Source organism: Schistocerca piceifrons, unplaced genomic scaffold (assembly GCF_021461385.2).
Source record: "Schistocerca piceifrons isolate TAMUIC-IGC-003096 unplaced genomic scaffold, iqSchPice1.1 HiC_scaffold_961, whole genome shotgun sequence".
Classification (NCBI taxonomy): domain Eukaryota; kingdom Metazoa; phylum Arthropoda; class Insecta; order Orthoptera; family Acrididae; genus Schistocerca; species Schistocerca piceifrons.
In genome coordinates, this window is record NW_025729236.1 from 1,237,501 (window position 1) to 1,242,500 (window position 5,000).

At 53.9% G+C, this 5,000-nt stretch overlaps 1 non-coding gene across 1 annotated transcript in view; it reads right to left on the reverse strand.

Annotated features, from left to right (window-relative positions):
* The window catches only part of LOC124774179, a 1,909-nt gene extending 558 nt beyond the window's left edge, over nt 1–1,351 (reverse strand). The window contains exon 1 of the ribosomal RNA XR_007015171.1: nt 1–1,351. This exon is cut by the window's left edge and continues 558 nt beyond it. This is a non-coding gene — a ribosomal RNA (small subunit ribosomal RNA).
* Between the last annotated feature and the right edge of the window lie 3,649 nt (nt 1,352–5,000).

A 5,000-nucleotide genomic window follows, 5' to 3' on the forward strand; every position in this document is an offset into this window, starting at 1 on the left:
AGAAAGAGCTATCAATCTGTCAATCCTTCCGGTGTCCGGGCCTGGTGAGGTTTCCCGTGTTGAGTCAAATTAAGCCGCAGGCTCCACTCCTGGTGGTGCCCTTCCGTCAATTCCTTTAAGTTTCAGCTTTGCAACCATACTTCCCCCGGAACCCAAAAGCTTTGGTTTCCCGGAGGCTGCCCGCCGAGTCATCGGAGGAACTGCGGCGGATCGCTGGCTGGCATCGTTTATGGTTAGAACTAGGGCGGTATCTGATCGCCTTCGAACCTCTAACTTTCGTTCTTGATTAATGAAAACATACTTGGCAAATGCTTTCGCTTCTGTTCGTCTTGCGACGATCCAAGAATTTCACCTCTAACGTCGCAATACGAATGCCCCCGCCTGTCCCTATTAATCATTACCTCGGGTTCCGAAAACCAACAAAATAGAACCGAGGTCCTATTCCATTATTCCATGCACACAGTATTCAGGCGGGCTTGCCTGCTTTAAGCACTCTAATTTGTTCAAAGTAAACGTGCCGGCCCACCGAGACACTCAATAAAGAGCACCCTGGTAGGATTTCAACGGGGTCCGCCTCGGGACGCACGAGCACGCACGGGGCGGTCGCACGCCTTCGGCTCGCCCCACCGGCAGGACGTCCCACGATACATGCCAGTTAAACACCGACGGGCGGTGAACCAACAGCGTGGGACACAAATCCAACTACGAGCTTTTTAACCGCAACAACTTTAATATACGCTATTGGAGCTGGAATTACCGCGGCTGCTGGCACCAGACTTGCCCTCCAATAGATACTCGTTAAAGGATTTAAAGTGTACTCATTCCGATTACGGGGCCTCGGATGAGTCCCGTATCGTTATTTTTCGTCACTACCTCCCCGTGCCGGGAGTGGGTAATTTGCGCGCCTGCTGCCTTCCTTGGATGTGGTAGCCGTTTCTCAGGCTCCCTCTCCGGAATCGAACCCTGATTCCCCGTTACCCGTTACAACCATGGTAGGCGCAGAACCTACCATCGACAGTTGATAAGGCAGACATTTGAAAGATGCGTCGCCGGTACGAGGACCGTGCGATCAGCCCAAAGTTATTCAGAGTCACCAAGGCAAACGGACCGGACGAGCCGACCGATTGGTTTTGATCTAATAAAAGCGTCCCTTCCATCTCTGGTCGGGACTCTGTTTGCATGTATTAGCTCTAGAATTACCACAGTTATCCAAGTAACGTGGGTACGATCTAAGGAACCATAACTGATTTAATGAGCCATTCGCGGTTTCACCTTAATGCGGCTTGTACTGAGACATGCATGGCTTAATCTTTGAGACAAGCATATGACTACTGGCAGGATCAACCAGGGAGCTGCGTCAACTAGAGCTGAGCAGCCGGCCGCCCGGGAGTGTGTCCCGGGGGCCCGCGCGAACACGCAAGCGTCCGCTCAATCATTCTGCAAACAGGAGGAGGCTGAGCTCCCCTGCACAATACACCTCGAAACCCTCTCAGGTCCCGGCGGCGCGCAGCGCCGTCCCAAGTACTTGGTCGGGTTCGAGAGAGGCGCAATCGCCCGGAGTTAGGCGAGTAGACGCTTTCGGTGCGACCACCCGTGCTCCCAACTGAGCTTGCCGCTGCCGACAGAGGCCCGGGAGCGTGCTGTCGTGGCATTGCCGGCGGGAGACAACACGCGCCACCTACGGTGACCGGCAGCTCCAACGCCAGCGCCACAGAAGGACAAAAGCCCCACTTGGGTGCCGAAGCGAACTCTCCCAGCACAGCGCACGCGCCAACACATCCGCACAGCTGCGATACAAACCACCAGCGAGAACCGCTGGGGCGACCGAGCAGCAGACGGCGTCGCGGCGCCGAGCGCCGGGCGGCGGCGCATCCTCAACGCACACAGTCCTCAATCGGACCAGCACACTGAAGATGTCCACCGCGCTTCGCACCGGGCCCGCGAGGACCTACTTTGGCCGCACGGCGCCGCGCGCAGGGTGCGCCGGCGCGCAGCTGCGACGCCTGCCGCGTCCGTCGGCCGGCGCGCCTGCCACTGGCCGCCCCCACCAGCCGGCTGTAGCGCGTGCGCCCACGCACCGCGCGGCCAGCACGCCGGGAGGCGCCCCCTCACCGGCCGGGGACGGTCCCACCCAGCCACCGCCGCGTATCGCTTCACACCCAGATGCCGTTCAGTTTCATCGGCATGGTGGGTATCGCTGGAACAACCGGTTAGTACCTCAACCTATCGTCGCCATCACCGATTCACCCCTAGCGAGAACAACCGCACCACAACGGGTTACCATTTCTTCATTTGCGTAACTTCACCAGCAAACGTAGGCGTCCATCGCCATTAGCAACTTCAACGATTATTGCATGCCTGTGTCAGGTGTCACGCCACACTACGTCTGCCCACATACACGCAACAAAATGTGCACGCCTAGACAATACGTGGAAGGTGGCCCCCGTACGTATGCGATGTCCATTGCTCGAACGACTGTCAACCGGCCTCTGTAGCATGTCGCAGATATGGAACGCGGTGCACCATGCTATCACGGTGTTTGAGGAGAGACGACTAGGTCCGAATACATCAACACACAGCTCATGCTGATCGCCATCCACGGCGTCCGTTCCTCCCACACGTCTCTATGGCGTACCACACTGCAATCCAGCTCTCATAGGGAGACGACACGTAGCTGCGTGCACAATATTTGCACTGTATGGTCCGCCGTTTTTGGGCGCAGTCGTTGTACGGTCACACATGTGCCACGATGTATCATTCAGTACATAAGGACGAATGTGCAGTACAGATTGTGGTTTATGCGTACGACATCAGCGGACAGTTGACACAGGCCGCACCACAACGTAGCCTGAGTACGTCGCATGCGAAGGGCATTGAACATGCAAACTTCTCACCAACCAGCTTGCGAAGGCAGGGGGCAAGGTGGGGACGTGGGGAGGGGTGGGGGGGGGGGGGCGGCATGTACGTCCTGCTGCCATCCACATAACAGTGTACAGCAGGAGCATGTGGAAAGTCAGCAAGACTTGCAAGGTGTTTAACATGAAGCGATACACAGGGGAGCGGGCAGTGCGAGTAGCGAACTATATTGCGAGGGTTGCGGGTGGGCAACACTACACTAATTGAACGAGTCGTATAACAATTACAGAGCAGGTTTAGGCGACAACGTGGGTTACGTTAGCGGACAACGTGGGTTACGTTAAGGCACAACGTGGGTTACGTTAAGGCACAACGTGGGTTACGTTAAGGCACAACGTGGGTTACGTTAAGGCACAACGTGGGTTACGTTAAGGCACAACGTGGGTGACGTTAAGGCACAACGTGGGTTACGTTAAGGCACAACGTGGGTTACGTTAAGGCACAACGTGGGTTACGTTAAGGCACAACGTGGGTTACGTTAAGGCACAACGTGGGTTACGTTAGGGCACAACATGGGTTACGTTAGGGCACAACATGGGTTACGTTAGGGCACAACATGGGTTAGGTTAGGGGACAACATGGGTTAGGTTAGGGGACAACATGGGTTAGGTTAGGGGACAACATGGGTTAGGTTAGGGGACAACATGGGTTAGGTTAGGGGACAACATGGGTTAGGTTAGGGGACAACATGGGTTAGGTTAGGGGACAACATGGGTTAGGTTAGGGGACAACATGGGTTAGGTTAGGGGACAACGTGGGTTAGGTTAGGGGACAACGTGGGTTAGGTTAGGGGACAACGTGGGTTAGGTTAAGGCACAACGTGGGTTAGGTTAAGGCACAACGTGGGTTACGTTAAGGCACAACGTGGGTTACGTTAAGGCACAACGTGGGTTACGTTAAGGCACAACGTGGGTTACGTTAAGGCACAACGTGGGTTACGTTAAGGCACAACGTGGGTTACGTTAAGGCACAACGTGGGTTACGTTAAGGCACAACGTGGGTTACGTTAAGGCACAACGTGGGTTACGTTAAGGCACAACGTGGGTTACGTTAAGGCACAACGTGGGTTACGTTAAGGCACAACGTGGGTTACGTTAAGGCACAACGTGGGTTACGTTAAGGCACAACGTGGGTTAGGTTAAGGCACAACGTGGGTTACGTTAAGGCACAACATGGGTTAGGTTAAGGCACAACATGGGTTAGGTTAAGGCACAACATGGGTTAGGTTAAGGTACAACATGGGTTAGGTTAAGGTACAACATGGGTTAGGTTAAGGTACAACATAGGTTAGGTTAAGGTACAACATAGGTTAGGTTAAGGTACAACATAGGTTAGGTTAAGGTACAACATAGGTTAGGTTAGGTTAGGTTAGGTTACACGTTGTTGTAAGGAAAGGTGTAGGGGGGGGGGGGCGGGGGCGGCAGGTTCGTTGATAGTGATTATAGTAAGTGAATGCTTGTGACATGATCAGATTTGTCACGTCAGGATGCACCTTTGGCTTATTAGAGGCGGCGCTCCAATTCTATGCTTGTGTGAGACCTGTGTCTTTGACTCATGTCATTGTTTGTGCGCTGTGACAGGAGGTACTATTGTGATGTTGGGTGCACCGTTGTATAGGACATGTGTGGGTGTTGGTGCCTGGTCTGCGCAATGGTGGATGTCGAAAGGCTGGGATATTGTATTTTCCGCATGGACCTCCTGGTCTGGTTGTGATAGTGTGGATTGTGTAATGTGGCGGAGAAGATGCACTGGATGTTGTTCCATGCTGGTGCTTACATATTGTATGTGCGCCTGTTAGAAGCAGAGAGTGGTGCGTGATCAGAGTGTCTGGCTGACGTGTGGTTCCCATTGTGGGCAGACTCTTTCAGCATGTATACGGACAGTTGTGTATATTTGCTGTAGTTTGATGGCTCTGCATTGATTACTAATCAGCGCCGTGTGTACGGGTAATCTGGTTCCAGTCCAAAATGTTCCATCTGTGTACATTAGTGACAAAGACTCCCCCCATGCAGTGGGGCTCGGTCTGTTATAGCTCTTCCGCGTAATATATTTGCCCCACGTTTTTGCGACTGCGAGTGCGAGTG